This window comes from Aptenodytes patagonicus, chromosome 13, assembly GCF_965638725.1.
Source record: "Aptenodytes patagonicus chromosome 13, bAptPat1.pri.cur, whole genome shotgun sequence".
In the NCBI taxonomy this organism is placed as follows: domain Eukaryota; kingdom Metazoa; phylum Chordata; class Aves; order Sphenisciformes; family Spheniscidae; genus Aptenodytes; species Aptenodytes patagonicus.
This window is the reverse complement of record NC_134961.1, coordinates 4,772,979-4,789,366: the sequence shown is the minus strand read 5'-3', so window position 1 is coordinate 4,789,366 and position 16,388 is coordinate 4,772,979.

The following is a 16,388-nucleotide window of genomic DNA, read 5'->3' as shown; positions in this document are numbered from 1 at the left end:
TTTCTTAATTAAAACCAACCCCACAACAGCAGCAGCAAAGCCCTGACCGTGCGGGAGGCTCCTTGCTCGGTGGTGGGCTTTGCCCCGGAGCAGCGCAGCGCCCGGTGCGGTTTGAGCCCTCCTTGCCAGGATGGGCGGCTGTCCCCGTCCCTGGGACAGGGCTGGCTCCTGACATCGGAGTGCGGTAGTTGCCAGGAAGATGCCTGACCAGCTGTGGATAAATTAACTCCTGCAGCATGGCAAGTGTTGATAATATAACTGGAAGTGTTGTTATCATTATCAATACTGCCATCATTATGTATTTATTGCCATTGTGGCAGCAAATCGGAGAAACCATTTGTCAGGGGCTGGGATGCTGCTGTGCCGCGTCGTGTGCCCAGGTGGGACACTCGGTGCCTTCAGGTGTCGTTAAAACCACATTACAGGACATCTTCTGGTGCCAGTGTTTTTTTTGAGGGCCAGTGAGGCAGGAGATCAGTTGGGAAAGGATTTTGCTTTGTTTCAAACAGAGGATTGATTTTCTGAAGTGAACCAAGTTATGCCCTAAGTAATTGAAAAGAAGCAGGAGGTGCCCCAGGATGTGTGCTGGCTGTCACCTTCCCCTGTGTCGTGCTGGGTGCCACGAGACAGGCGGGTGCCGGAGAGTCAGACAGCAGACAGTTTGCTCTTACTTGAGGCTAAATTTATGACCTGGAATTGTTTGTTTCTGAGGCAACGTAACTGGCCACTGCTCCTTCTCGTGCCTTTGCCCTTTGGTTCCAACCTCTGCGGCTCATCTCGGTACTGCAGCTGGCTCGCTGCAGGGTTGGCGGCGTAAAGCACCTCCGGTGCTGGTCAGATGAGTGGGGAGAAGACCCCTAGAGCTGCTGCATCAGTGGTGCCTTTGGTGTTGGCCTACCTGTACAGCACCTGCGTGAGGAGCTCCAGAACAGAACTGTTAGAATAGAATAGAGTAGAATAGAGTAGAGTAGAACAGACTATTTCAGCTGGAAGGGACCTACAATGATCATCTAGTCCAACTGCCTGACCACTCCAGGGCAGACCAAAAGTTAAAGCATGGTATTAAGGGCATTGTCCAAATGCCTCTTAAACACTGACAGGCTTGGGGCATGGACCACCTCTCTAGGAAGCCTGTTCCAGGGTTTGAACACCCTCTCGGTAAAGAAATGATTCCTCATGTCCAGTCTGAACCTCCCCTGGCGCAGCTTTGAACCATTCCCACACGTACTGTTCCTGGATACCAGGGAGAAGAGACCAGCACCTCCCTCTCCGCACCCCCTCCTCGGGAAGCTGGAGAGAGCAGTGGTCCCACGCACGGAGGGGACTGAGTGACCGGACAAAACACGGCTGGGACCACAGTGCTCATCATCAAATTGATCCACAATGGCACACGGCCGAGCCGGGCAAAGTGTCAAACTCCGGCTCGGGGAGAGGGGAGGGAGCGGTGGCGGGGGCACCACCGGCCGGGGGCTGGCAGCTCCACGGCCCCTGGGCGGCTGCAGCTGTAGAACCGCCTGAGCACCTTCGTGTCGCAGTGCTGGGATCGGTCTGCAGCCTCCCCGGGCGAAGCGGGGCCATTTGTTTATGAAGGGAGAGCGGGCGGCCGGTGATTGAAGGTGTTTACTGCCACGTGTAATATCTTTCCTCCATGCCGATGTCTTTCCCCTGGAAGAGAAAATCAATACCCAGGCTAAATCTGGAGGCTTCAATATTTTTCAGAGAAGTGCAAATCAATATGGATTTCTTAACAAGTTTAATTTCAATACCTGAAAGTGCACATTCTGCCTATTTCCTGACCTTTCCAATCCTTCGGGGAGGAAGATTAAAAAGATTTGTTCAAATTCAACGAATTGAATCAGCAAATGCCCCATTACCTTGTTTTCTTTCCGCCAGACCTTGGCAAACAGTATGATAGCCCATCGTCATCGCATGGCTCCCGGCGCTTTGCCCAGCGCCATTCCCAACACCAGCCGTGCCATCCCACGCTGACCTGCAAGTGAGGGCAAGCCGGGGCGCGGATCCCTATGCCAACGCCCATAGCCACCTCCATCGCGGGCATGGCAGCCCAGGGTGGTGATGAAGGAGCTGGGTGTCTCGTGCAGATGCACCCGCTCCTCCTTCTCCGAGTCCCAGCGGACCCACATCACACAAACGAACCCAATCCTTCACTTGCTTCTGAGCAGTGTGATTTAAGGGTGCTGCAGTGCTCTATATTTGTCCTACAATGCCTTTATGCGGTTTTAGATCATCGTGTGATCACTGTAAATAGTGCAAAATGCGTGCAAGCTCGTAGGCTCGTCTGGCCGGAGCAAAAGACTTCAGGTAATTTAGTCATTGCCCTTGGAACGATCCCAGCGGATGGGAAAAACAGAGACCATCTAGCCAGTTACGGTACTACAGCAAACGTGTCTGCTAAGGTCAGCGCCTAGTGTTTCAATGTCAAATATAATCGTGGCTGTCGCCATGGGTTACTCACAGCTCACTGTGGGTAAAACGGGACTCTGCATCGCGGGGACGCACGCGTGGCTGGGTGCTGGGTGCAGCCCCGATGGGTGCTGGGTGCAGCCCTGTGGGTGCAGAGGGACCCAGCACTGCAGAGGGACCCGGCTATAGCGAGGGGAACTAGAGATGGCTTTCCAGTCATTGCTGGGGTTTTCGTTTGCTGGTCATCGTGAGCTTACGTTCCTGTTTATCTCTCAAGAGAGGTTTTTAATTGCTGTATTGGTGCTGTAATAGACAGAAACCCAATGGCGAACCGCCTGCTGTCAGCCTGCAGAAGCTGGCACTCGCACAAAGAGCCGCGGAGGGGAGATGTCAGCTGGGTCGTGTCTGCAGCAGATAGCTTTTCTTTTTACCCTTTTTTCCCAAGTCCAAATCTACATCAGGATAAACATACAGACTTCGCCACGATTTGCTGCAAGGGAAGCTCCCTGGGTCCATGTTCCTGCAGAGCAGCCGCCTCTTTGGCTGTTCATTTCTCAACATTGTCCTTTGCCCTTTCTTGCTTTGATTTGTTGGGGTTTTTTTACTGTTTGCAATAGCTCATGAAAGCCTAGGTAAGTCCAAGCAATTTATATTGCATGTTTATTATTTACTTGATGGACAGTAATGACTTCTGTGGTGCCATTACTGTATGTCATCTAAATCCAAATGCTGAGATGCTTTAAGGGCAGCCTTTCATTCGCAGGCTGGAATAGCTTCTCCGGCATCGTTGTCATCCACCGTGAGTGCCTGCGCAACCGTAAATCTCCAGCTGGCCACAGCAACTAAACCCACCTCTTAAAAGTGCCCCAGAAAATTTTCAACAAACAAGACTTTCACCTGCCTGCACAGTAAAGTCTCTTTGCTAACAAACTCTTGTCCCTCTGCCATTAACCTGCCTCTCGTCACTAGAGGAGAAAAGCCCCCTTGACCCACCTGAGTTTGTGTTAGAGAAGGTCATTAGGAGCTGGGGGTGTTTTAGGAGGGTGGGGGACGGGTGGTGTGTGCCTGCAGCTGTATCTCTGGGGCTGCCCCAGAGCCGGGGGAACCCCCCCACAGTGCTTCCTGATGGGTACCCTGGGAACGCCATGGGAAAGGGTGATGCAGGTAAGTGCAATTAGGAATTAATTATTGCTGGTTCTCATTGCCTGCCCCCGGGTGAGCTGGCAGCCCCCTGTGCTTGGGGAGGGCAGTTGACGTTTGTTGTAGACCTGCAAGTCCTCAGCTACGGCAAAGCCTGACACGGGGCCGAGGGCTTGCGACAGAGCTCTCGCTGCACTCTGTGCTACATCCCTCATGCAGGTTGTTCGTGGTCTTGGGGGCTCTGGGAGGTCGAATCTTTCAGGAAACAGCCCCAAAGAACAGCACTGGCCCCTGTGGCTATTGCACGCTGCTGGGCAGCCCGCGGGCACCAGCACTGCTGCAGGAACCCCGTCGGGGTCTCGCGAGCGTGGGTGTGCGCTTCCAGAGGGGGAAAAATGGTCTGGCCGTGTGTCGGCTGGTGTCCATCAGCAGGGACCTGTCAAACCCCATCTCGCCCTGCTGGGAGCCCAGCGCAGGTGATGCTGCAAAGCCGTGACAATGCACGGGAGTTACTGGCGGCGGTGTCCCTGGTGACAAGTCCCCAGACAGCATCAGTGAGCAGATTTACGGAACCGTTTATATGTCCCACTTCTCTGAGGGGCCAACTTGTGTAGATGCCAGCTGAATTTTTTTTTAAATCAAGCAGAGTCTTCCCTTTTTCTTGGTAAGCTGGTTTCTATCACTGGTCAAAAGGAGCCTGCCAAGGATATAAACTATTGCAGGCTTGCTCTCACCCCACCTAGTGCAGGACAAGGCTGATAACAAATAGTGCCGGGATTGCACAAACCATCCTCCCTTTCCATCTTTTTTGGCGTTTGTCATTACAATTCTTGGACGGTCTCTGTCAATTCAGCAGGTGTCCAGGGGCATCGGCCTGAAGCATCCACGGACCGAGCCGTAGGTGCAAGGAAGGACAAGAATTTCCATTATATATAGTACAGATGATCTGATTTGTAAAGTTTGTGTCTCAATGAATGATTAAACTTACCAGTAACTGAAGTGAGTGGAAGACTCCACATCCTCACTTGCACGAACCTCCTCCCTAAGGCTGCACCTTTCTGCTCTCTTTTTATCCATTTACAGTGTTTTTTAGCTTTCTTATTAAGCAACTTTCTTTCCATCCTCTTTGGTTTCCTTAGTTACTCTCATTCCTTCCAGCCTCATTAGCATTCACACCACTGTCACAGCATTGGCTGTCTCCCGCACCATCAGAGACTTGGGTGGTGACAGCAGCCGCGCACGGGAGAGCCGGACCCCGCAGGGGCGGCCACCGCCAGCCCGCCGTGTCCCCTCGCCTGGAGACCGACCTGCCGAGATACCGAGGGGCAAGCGTGCGCGTCCCCGCCTGCCTTGGCGCAAAACGACCCAGGGGATGTAACGTCTCCAAAAAGAGCCTGGGGATCCGGAGGGCTTTTGCCCAGCCTGTGTTTCTAGGAGTGCTGCCCCGGCGCCTGCTTTGCAAACCCTCTGCTTCCACGGGTATGTGCTTCTCCTCCGCCCCGAGAGCAGCAGTGGCTGGAGCCGCCCAGTGAAGGCTGTGCCCTCAGCAGCGCTTGGTCGTGGCCGGGACACACACATGTGGCTCTGCCCTGGCTTGGCCTTTCTGCCTGGGCAAACGCACCGTTTCAGCGCATAGCAAATGGTGCCGCCGCTTTCTGTGTATTCCCTCCAGCAAAGCAGGTCCCCGCGGGCAGGCAGGGCCGGGTGCTGCCCCCGGGAGCATGGGACACTCCGGTGCCAGGGGCTTCGCAGCGCCATCACCTTCGCGTTGCGCTGTCGGCCCCAGCAACCAGCCTGCAACCAGGAGCTAATTAATGAGTTTCTGGATCTCTGGCCTGTGATGGCAAATTGGGGAGGGGTGGAGGTGTAGTTCTCCTGGGAGCTGAGAAGCCGTTCGGAAGCAGAGGAGAAAAGGGAGCTTGAGTTCTCCAGCAGCGGGGGAGCTGCCGCCACCAGAGCAGTGACAGCAGCCGTGGGAGCCCCTGGCTGCCCAGGGCCAGGTAACAGGCACAGGGGTGGGACGGGAGCAGCGCGGGCAGGACCAGCTCAGGGCTCCCGCGTGGCTGCCCAGCCGGGTGGTGACGGACGGGGACCTGAGCAGCCTCAGTGGGTGTTCAGGGACTGAGCTGTGTAATTTGCAGTCGAAGGGATGAGCAGCCCGGGGCCGCAGCCGCAGCGGGAGATGACAAGGTGCCGTCTCATGCAATGGCAGATGCCTGTGCTGGCACCGTTGGCCACTACGGGGAAAGGTGGCGGTGGCCACTGCTCAGTGGCGATACATCAAGCACAAGAGTTAGCGGTGGGTTGGGATGCGGTGCCAAGTCAAGCGCTTGGTGAGCGTGGGGCAAGGCCAGCGTGGGAATGTCACTGGTGCTAGAAAACCCTGGCAAGGATGGCAGATCTTGCGTCTGGGGACTGCAGGTGATGCTGCAGGGACAGGCCCTGCTGGCCTGGGAGAGCAGGACAGGGGGACCGCCGGAGGCACGTGGGGACAGGGGCGGTGAAGCAGGAGCCTGCCATTCCCGGGGGAGGACTTGGCTCCTGCCTGCCCCGACCCTTCAGGCGCCAAGTTCACGCCTGTGTTGCCACGCTCTCTTTGGAGAACTAAAGTTTCAGCTTCTTTAATAACCTGTAGGTCCCTTGGAAAACTGCAATGAGTAGCATTAAGAAGCAACTTGGTAAGTTTATTTTGATGAAATACAATAATTATCATGCTTAGCAGCTGTTGCTATTTAAAATAAGAAAAAACGGGGCTTGCATTGAAAATGTTTTGTAAACCATGTGCACCAACAATCTGTTCCAATGAAACCAGCCATTATGGAAACGGTATAATAGCAGGAGCTCATTATGGAAAGTTAAATTGCAAATCATATTTTGTTTCAAATGAGCTAGATGAATGCATAATTTGCCTCAAAGAAATAGTTTTGTAGTTCTGATCCTCCTGCCAAGAGCTGAAGCTCTCGGGCTGCAGCTGCCGGAGCAGCCTGATTGTCCATTTCAAACTACAGGAAGTTTTGGTTTCAAAGGAAGATTTGAAGAGAGAAGGAGGGGGAAAAAAAAAAAAAAGCAAAGGAAATAAAGGCAGCACGCCGCCACCGCCTTCTGAGCAGAGCAGTTGCGAGTGCTCAGTTGGTTTCCTACGCGAGATCCCGGCGCCTGCAGGGCTGTGCAGGTTGGGTTTAAACACAAACAAGCCAGAGAAAGGATCTGCGTGGCCGGAGCGAGGTGGGGGACTGGCCATGCGTCCCAGGCAGAGCACACCGTGCCCCATGTCCTGCCGGGGGCTCGGGCAGGACGAAATCTCCCTGGCAGCTGCGTTAACGGGCTGCATGCTGTGTCTGGGGAAGGCGCAGCACGTGCTCGTGTACTGCGGACAATGCAGCGGAGGCAGCCGAGAGCAATCGGCTCCATCTTGCCCGATTGCGGTAGGTGGGAGCCGGCCGTGCATGCCAAGAGCACCATCTCGCAGGCGGGGTGCCTGGGGCTGGCGTCGGGGGGTTCGCCCTGCGCTCCCCCATGGCACAGCACTGAGGTGGCCCCTTGCAGATGCACACGCCCTGAGCTCTGCCTAGCTGCTGGCTTCAGCCGGGGTGTCACTGGAGAAGCCACACTGACATCTCACAGACAATAAACCCCACGTCCCCACGGGACCTGCTGCGGGAGCGCGGCTGCCCAGACCGCGGAAGCTGGCAGCTTGTGTTCGTTCAGTGCTTGCCGGGCTCTAATGCTTCACAGGTCGGAGGGCAAAGCCTGAGCACCCGGTGCCACGGCAGCAGCCACCAGCACCTCGTGAAGCAGCTGCCGGGTGGGCTCCCCTCTCCAAGCCCCTCCTGTGCATTGGCAAAGGGGTAATTGCTGCAGGATGCTCCCTTCTGAGGAGCAGAGCCCTTCCTGCACCAAAGCTCACAGCACCAACTTCCAACCTAAAAATATTCCTCTTCCGTATCAAGGGCATAATTTATAAACATGAGAGTGGTTATTATCCTTTAATCACTGGCTCTGTCCCAGTGACTCCTAGCAATCCCTGTGTAGTTAGTAGGCTTGCAATAAATGCCACTGGAGCTCTGTATTTAGGCTCATCCATTTTCACCAGTTAAAACAATAGTAAATACTCCAATGAGCCTTTAAAGCCTCATCTACTCCTTGCCAAGGCCCGGGGAGGGGTGGTGAGTACCCGTGGCCCGTTACCTAAGGGAGCACAGTGCTTCGGTGGCTGCCCCGGGAGCCAGTGCTGCACTGCTGAGTGTGTAAACGCTGCACGTCCCTCTGCACGCATCGGCAGCCTGCGGGGACGGAGCAATCCCACCGGCTCAGCAGCGGCTCCAGCTGCAGTTACTTGTTAACAGCATGGAGGAACAGATAAAACAGCTGAGAAGAGCCTCCCCAGGAGCCCAGTTCTGTGTGACGGGGATGTTCCCTGCATATCGATGTAAACTATGACCGCTGTTTTATTACCAGCCTTAAAAAAGAGCATATGTAGTAATGAAACTTGGCAGGAGATTCTGACACTCACATATAAATTCTGTGGCTGAATGGGAGTTGAGCAGCGATCCTGCAGCCCATGAGAGCCCCAGGGACGGGCAGCCAGCACCGGGACGTGACGGTGCAGGGGAAACGCCTGACTCCGGCCGGGGAGAAGGGCAGTAGCTGGGCAGATGTGGGTTACACTAATGACTGTCCCACTAAATGCTTGTCCCAGCAGCTCTGGGCCCCAGAGAGGGCTGTCCCCCGGGAGCGGCCGGGCAGACGCACGCTGGTCGCTGACGGGCAGTTTCCAGCCTCGCAGCCTGTTCCCAGGACAAGGCAGCAGCTGGGATAAGGAGTTGGGATGGCCTGAGGGTGCTGCTCTGGAGGGCTGCGGGGTGGCCCATCGCTCGGAGGGCATGGGGATGTGGGAAGCTGCCTGCAGTGCGGGGAGCAGGGCTGTGGCTGCCCTGTACCACGCTGCCAGCACGCCCACGGTCCATGGACAGGGGTGTTTGCCAGATGCCTGGGACAGCCCATGGATGAGATGTCCGAGCAGCCACAGCACAGCAGGAGCCTGTCCTAAGGTCACCATAGGGGTGCCCCCGCCCCGGCCTGGCACCACTACCCCTGACACTGCAAGGGGCTGTCCAAGAAGCCTGTAGCACAGCAGCAGCAGGGAGAGAGGGAGCACAGCGGCATCAGGGTGAGAGGGATAATCGGGGCAGCCCTGACTGCAGCTGCACCGATGGGCTGGGGCAGCTGGGGGGGCCAGACCAAGCAAACACAGCTGAGGCTGCGCGACCTGCTACCACCCCATGGGCTGAGGTGGAATTGAGCTTGCTGCATCCCCTTGGATGCAGCCCCCGTGGCTGAGCAGAAAGTGCTAGTTTAACTCACCCAGGCTTAGAGCAAACAGAAAAGCAAGAAATTGGCAGCAGGTAAAGGGTTGCTATTTGAACCTATAAAATCAGGGAGAAAGCAGGAGCACAATGAGCAGAACTATCACCAGCCAGGATGAATGAGGAGTGCGCTCTCCTCAGTGCCCCAGGGAGCGGAGATGAGCTTTTCAGAGACTCTTTAAATGCATCATATATCTTCACAGAGAATTTCAAGCCAGTTAACCTAGCAGCAAACCGGCAAAAATAATTGAAAAGGCTAACGAGCGTTCTCTAACCTCCAAGTAAATAGCAAATATTTAAAACTGCAGGCTCATTTTTTTTACCTTTCTTTCTTTTTTAATGGGGGGCTTTTTTCCTTGTGCAGCCTGGAGCCCGAAGCAGGTAGGTGATTTCCTTTTGCTTCCCAGTCTTAATTAGCCTCTATTTCCTGCCCCTTGTCAGCAATATGCAGCCAGCTAATTACTTTTTACTGCTGTCAGAGTCCTCACTGCCTGGGCGGCACTGCAAAGGCAGCACCTTTCTCCTGTCCTTTGCTGTCCGTAGCTCTGACCACAGTGATGTCCCCTGTCCTCGTCACAGGAACAGCCCCAGCGTGTCCCGCTCCAGCTGCAGGGCTCCTGTCCCTGGCCTGGCACCCTGCAGCCCCAGGGATTTGGGGCGAAGTTTGGTGTCACCCCAGCGCGTGCAAAGCCCACGGCTGGTCTGAAGGGGCTGCTGAAGGCAGTGGGGAAGTTGCCCAGCACAGACCGAGTGAGCTGCAAGGGTGAGGTGATGGTGTTAGCCCCATGCGACTGCATCCCCCCCACCCTTCAGGTGTCCGGGGTTTGGGGTCGGAGGGGCTGGGTACTGGTGGGATGGAGGTCGGGGGCACGGCTGGAGCAGCTCGGCAGGGGGACGAGCAGCTGTGGTGCTGGCCGGGAGAGGACAGGAGGGGATGGGATGGGGATGGGGACAGGCACCCATGGCACCAGTGCTGGCGCAGGCTGGGAGGAGCACCCTGCCCCTGCCAGGGGCATCTCTCCTGCGCAGCCTGCTCAGCCCTGCGAGGTTTAGTGTTTAAAAGTGAAATTCGGTGTCTGACAGCCCCCAGCCCTTGTGGCTCCCCCTCCCAAGCCAGCGCAGCCCTCGTCACTGCCGGAGCACTTTTCAGTGCTAATCTGATGCTGTGAGACGCAAGGATTAAGGCCCGGATCTGCCAGGCTGAGCCTCGTGCCGCAGAGACCTGACCTACAAGTGGGGGCATGTGGCCCCCACCGTGGGAGTGAGAATGGAAGCAAACTTCTTTGGGAAGATGCAAATACCTGCTGGGCTATCCCTTCCTCTGCCCCACCACCAGCCCTCCTGGGGTGTTTTTGCACATTTCCAAGCTTATTTTTCATCCAATTATGGCAGGTAGGAATTTACCTTGCAGAGAAGGTAATATGAAAATATCTCCTGATTTGGGAAGTTGTAAAATCACAGGCCCCTAAGCCCGCCCATGCTTTGTGGCTTGCCCTGCGGCGGGAAGGTCTGGGGCAAGAGTCTGAATTTTAAATCTTCTTCATATTTATTTCACAGGATAAAGAGAAAAATAAATAGAAGCAGAAGAAGGGAAGCAAGCTGGCTCTGGGCAGATGGAGAAGCGATAAATCACTCTCAGAGTGCATCCCAGAGGCTTTCACCTCGGGGTTCAGGTGCCTTTTAACCTCTCAGATCATGGAAACCCTTCAGGAGCTCTTTGGCTTGCTATTGTGAGGTCTTTAAGTGTCTCACACCCCAACAACAAGCTGCAAACCCTCAACGCAGGCTGCCTGGGGATACAGGATCACCTTTGGTGCTGGTTAAACATCCTAAAAGGCGGGATGAAATGCATTTTATAAAGCGTGACCTTTCTAGACAGCAAGGAAGGCAGAAGTCCCAGTTCTCCTACAAATGGGAACGGACTTTGGCAGCAGGTCAGATCTGCAGCCTCTGCTGCTGGGCTCAGAAAGGCACCTTTGGGCAGTTTTTCTTATCCTAGGAAGGAAAGAGGGAGCGAGTGCCCTCCGGTGAGGCTGTGGCCACTGTGCCCGTCCTTTGGAGCACAATGAGCGCTGCTGCCCATGACCCAGCCAGTCCCTTCAGCATCCTCTGCTGCAGCCGTACCGTACCAGGGGAGAAACGCTGCTTTTCTCCCCGTTCCTCACCACTGATTCGGGCGGCAGAGGAACTTTCTGAGGCGCTGGAGCTGCCCCTTGCCCTGGGTTAACTGAGACCCCCTGGATGCCAGGATAGTTATGACATGCCACGACGGTGCCAGCAGCAATACAGGGATACCGAAGCGGACGTGTGTCGGGGCAGCAAGCAGGCAGGGAGCCGTGCAGAGCAGGCAGGAGTCGTGCTTTGCCTGCAATGGGAGGGGGAGGATGCTTTTTGCAAATCCTGTCATGTCCTTACCTTACTTGCTGCTAAAGCATGAGATTGATTTCCCAGACTGGGTGTATTTAGGCTGTTTATTCAGTGAAAAAGGCAAATTTGGGAAGACTTACTATTGTGCTGGCTCTGATGAGAAAACCCACTTGTCCAAGGTGGCAGAGCCTCCCCCGGCGCCCGCCCTGATGGGTGATAGCTGGGTTCTGCTGCAGCGCTGCCCTGCACACACTCGCCCCCCCCCCCCGGGTTCCCTCTGGCTGGAGCCACAGCACGATCCGGGAGCGCCGGCACACGAGGAGCGTGACAGCAGCTTCCCAGGACACACACTGGAGAGACACTGGGGGTTTGGCTGAGACGCTCGGGTGGAAAGCAATGAAAAGCCGCCGCACTGGAAGCCTGTACTGGTTGTGGTTACAACCTCTGCAACTAGAACAATTTGCCTTCACACTTTGAGACAAAACTGGCAGAGATCAAGGGGCTGCAAATAACCGGCCCAGCCCCGGGGGAGCAGTGGGGTTGCACAGAGAGGCCCAGGAGGAGCTTCCCAAGCAGGTGAGTCCAGCCAGGCTCAGCCGTGGGTGAAGGCTCAGCTTGGTACCCCCAGCCCCTCCGCAGGCAGCACCCACACAGTGGTGCTCCTTAAGCCATTCCGGCAGCAGATCCTGGCTCCAAAACTTTTGTGGCTAATAATGAACTGCATCTTTATGGCCTGCAATTAACGTTTATTGCCTGAGATAGGTGCCTCTAACTGCTGTGCTGCAGCCTGCATGTTTTTCGTCACTTTATTCTAGTTGCTCTGCTAGCGCTTTTTCCCATGGTGTGGGCACACCTCTGTCCAGCACGTTGCTGCTCGTGGGTCCCTGAACTCTCCCACAAAGAGCAGTTTCTCAGGGAAACAAGGCAAGAAGGAGACCCAAAACCACAAGAGTCCTGGTTCCTTCCACCACCAGAATTACAGATCAGCAGCTTATTCTGTTCTTTCACTCTCCAAGAGCCAAGTCATCTGCTAATTGGCGTCAGACCTCAAGGCAGGGGGGATGAGCTGTGGACTGACAGCGGGACGGATGAGTTACAGCCACGCACACCAGTGCGTGCGAGGTGGCTGGTCCCGCGCAAACCCCACTCCGGGTCGGGGGCTGCTCCCCCAGGTCCCCGTGCTGCCGCCACCTGCAGACACAGGGACACCTCAGTGCCCAGCCCAACGTCCCGCTTTCCAGGGGCAGGAGTGCTCTGATGACAGAAGCACTGAGCACCAGGAGAGCCAAAGCCTTTCCGTAAAATTGACATGACATACACAAGACTTGCTGCAGCTGCTGTTGATCGCCTGTGTCCTATTCCTAGGTCTGATCATTATTTTAATGAGCTGCAGCATCTCATAAAACCCAGAACAGAGAAAATTATATTGAACAACTGTGAAAAGAAATAATTTATTTCCATAATGTCTGTGTTTTGGGTTGAAGGAAAAAAACCACAACTCCAGCAATATGACTTTTCCTGACGAGCCACAAAGTGGCAGGCTGTTCATTAGCTTAGATCATTGATGCTCAAAATGTAATCATCTTTAAAAATGATTAAAAATATAAACCCCACTGATAAGAAGTGGCAAAGGGCTTCGCACTTCCAGCGTGCCTCCCACCGGCACCCTGTGGTTTCCACTGTGATCTCTGGTCTGTCCAACCTGCAGACACCCTGTAGCTTCACGGGGTAATTGCTTTCAGCCCTGGATGCCTGAGATGTCACTGAGCCTCCAGACCTTGCCCGGTGCCCCAACCTTTCCACCTGCTTTCTCCTGCCCTCTCCAGAAAAGCAGCTCCGAGAAGGGACCGGAGAGTGGGAGCCTTTCCTTGTAATGCAATCAACGAGCACACAATTGAATTAGAAGCTGAAGAAGCAGCCGCTGCCGCGTTTTTGCAGGGTCTTCAGAAAAAGTCAGAAGTTTTGGTCAAGAACATGGATGCATGCCATGGTTATGGTTTGAGCTGGGTGTTGGACCCTCCCAGTCTTAATTACTGTGTGATCCCATGACGGAACCTGCACGGAGCCTTGCAAGCTGGACTGGGTTTGCGAGGGAAGGTTTTGGTAGCGGGGGCTGCAGCCACGGCTGGATGGAGAGAAGAGGTCGGCCCAGGAGCCAGCGTGACTGCAAATCTGCTGCAGCAGCGCGGAGCACGCTGCTCTGCTCCCTCTCTGGGCTCATTAGTGGCGCCCATTAAATCTTACGCTACACAAGTAATGCATGAAGCAAGAAGGGAAATGAGCATGAAATCTGATTGCAAGGTTTGTCAGAGCTGATGGACCTGGGCAGCCAGAACAGCCATACCTCGAAGGAGGCTCAGGCGTGAGCCATCAGGCTCTTCCAAGGCATTGTTAAATAATCATCTATAGGAAATGATTATTCATGAGCACAATGCAGATTATCATTTAGAATTCTTAACAATTCAGCACAGCTCCTGTTTGATGTGGCGAGGCTCTAGCAGTGCATTTGCATTAGAGAAAGTATTACTACTTTTGATGGAGGAGAAGGATTACAGGAGAAATCTGCATAAATTTATTGGTAAATGTCATTTAGCGTATGTCCAAATGTAATTTATCATGGGTTTGTAGTGCAGACTGTCTGACTCACACAGGTCTTTTTTTTTTTCAATAGACAGATAAATAACCTGTGGGACAAAAATACCTCATTGAAAGGGAACTGGTATTAAATCATTACTGTTCCAGGTGAACAGAGCCCACTCTAGGCAGCTCCCTCTGGGCAGCTGCCCACAGCCCGAGGCAGGAGGGGCCCAGGCTGAGTGACGTGGAAATGCAAGTCCTGGAGGGGATGCTCGGAGGAGCCCATGCCCTTCTTCTGCCTGCCGAGCTTCGCCCCAGCTCCACACGTGTGCTGGCAGCCTCCCCTGCACAGCAGCCCTCTCCATCTGCCTCCAGAGCAGCTCCTCCCTCCTGGCACAGAAACACGCTGAGGATTTTATCGCAGCTGCCGCTCCGGCCGTCGGGGACATCCCTGCGCTCCCGGCTGGCCGGCTTTCCTCCCTGAAGCGCCCACGAGCCCAGCCCCGGGGCCGGCCACTGTCCAGGGGCACCGAGTGACTGGTGCTCGCAGCAGCAGCAGCCGAGCCTGCCTCCTTGGGAAGGGTTTCCTTCCAAGCCAACGGCTCTCTGTTCCCACAGGCCCTTTCAAGACTTCTGTTTGGCTCGGTTGAAGCTGGACATCCATGTCCATCCCCACAGCCACCAGTGTGTCCATCCCCACAGCCACCAGTGGCATTTTAATTGTGATAACAGCCTGGCAGAGGTGAAGGTCACTACAGCGGCTGCCTTGAATGTGACAGGCGTGACGGCACTGGGACAAAGAGCTTGGTCTCCTGCCCTGTGCCCATCCTGCCGCCTACCGGTAACTGTCTGGAGGAACACCTCTGGGGGGGCTTGGGAGAGTGGCTCTGGACGGGGATTAGGGAGTTGCATCTCGAGAACCAACTAACTGGTCATTGGCTTCTTCGACTGAACTCTCCGTAAATGCAACAAGATACACTCAAACACCCTGAGACGGGGAGGAGGGCCCATGCACATCTTCAACATAACCGGTCTGTAGTGGCATACAGTGTGACCTTGCAAACATTCCTGTTTCTTGAGGAAGTCAAGCCTGAGAACTGGAAATTTCAGCCTGCTTTGAACTCCAGCCCTGGGAAGGCTGAAGGCTTATGTCAAACCCCGGTGCTCCCAGGCCAGGCAATGTCTTCCAGCTGTCGGATATCCATGTCTGCGGCGATTCCTGCATCTCACTCCAGACGCTCTGCTTCCACACATCTCTCCCAAGCAAGCAAACGCACGCTCCATCATGACTGCCTGATATATCTTATCGTATTGTTAGCAATTAATATTAGCACAGCAGAAATTGCTAATATGTGATATATAATAATTAGAATTCAATTTAATTGCCCAGTAGCTCTTAAACTCTGCATACAAATGTGGCTTCCACTCCCTGGATTACAGAGAATGACACAGAAGGAGAAAGCCATCCCTGCGTAATGGGTGAGGCCAACGCAGCCCAGCTGAGCTCCAGGGAGCCCACTGCAGGGCAGCCCCAGCAAGGGAGGATTTCCCACCCTCCAGGTTGATCAGCAAGGCTGGGGACTGGCAGAGCAGCATCGCTGGGGTGCTGAGCCAACTGCCGGGAGCAGGTGCTGAGGGGAGCGCAGATGGGATCAGATCAGGCCCCACTCGATGCTCAGATGTGCCTTATTGCAACAGAGGATGTAGCCTTTTCACCTGGGTGTCAGGTGAGATTGGAAAGAGGTGTTTCTCCTGGAAACAGCAGGATGCTTCATGTATACCTGCAGGTACCAAAAAGAAAAAAAAAAGAGGGAACCAAAGAGCATTTCCCAGGGGTCAGTGCCACCTGCACCCGCGCTGGGTGCAAGGCAGGGGCTGCCTCGCAGGCTGTGCTCTGCGGCCGGTGCAGCGGAGGGGTGAGGACGTGCGTCCAGGAGAGAGGGGCTGGGCAAAAGGGGAGCATGTTCTGCAGAGCGGTAGCTCTGTGAAAGGCTCTAGGGCACAGGACAGGTACCAGCTGCACACAATCCCAGTGTGATGCTGTGGGTAATGTGATTCCTGGGTACCAACAGGGAAATACCAAAGCAATATCCACAGAGAGGATGTTATCTCTGTACAGCACCAGTGTGACCAGTAACGTCCTGTGGCCAGTGCTGGTGTCCGCGCTCCCAGCAAGGTGTTAAGAAACTGCAGAGTCCTGGCAGGAGCTATGAGAGCTGCTCGAGGTCTGAAAATGCCACAGAGAGAGATTAAAGAGGTGAGCCTATATATCTTGTCAAAGAGGGGGTTAAAAGGTCACTCAATTGTGGTCTCCAAGTATCTGTGTGTGGAGATTTTTGATAATGGATGACATAACAAGTTGTTTAACTGAGACAGATTTAAGCTGGAAATAAAACACGCGTTTTAACGAAGGGTGAAATTAATCTGGGAACAATTTACTGAAGGATGTGTAGAAGGTTTTAAAATAAAGGCTACAAATAATGCTTGATTTCAGCTTGCCCTTACTGAGGGTGG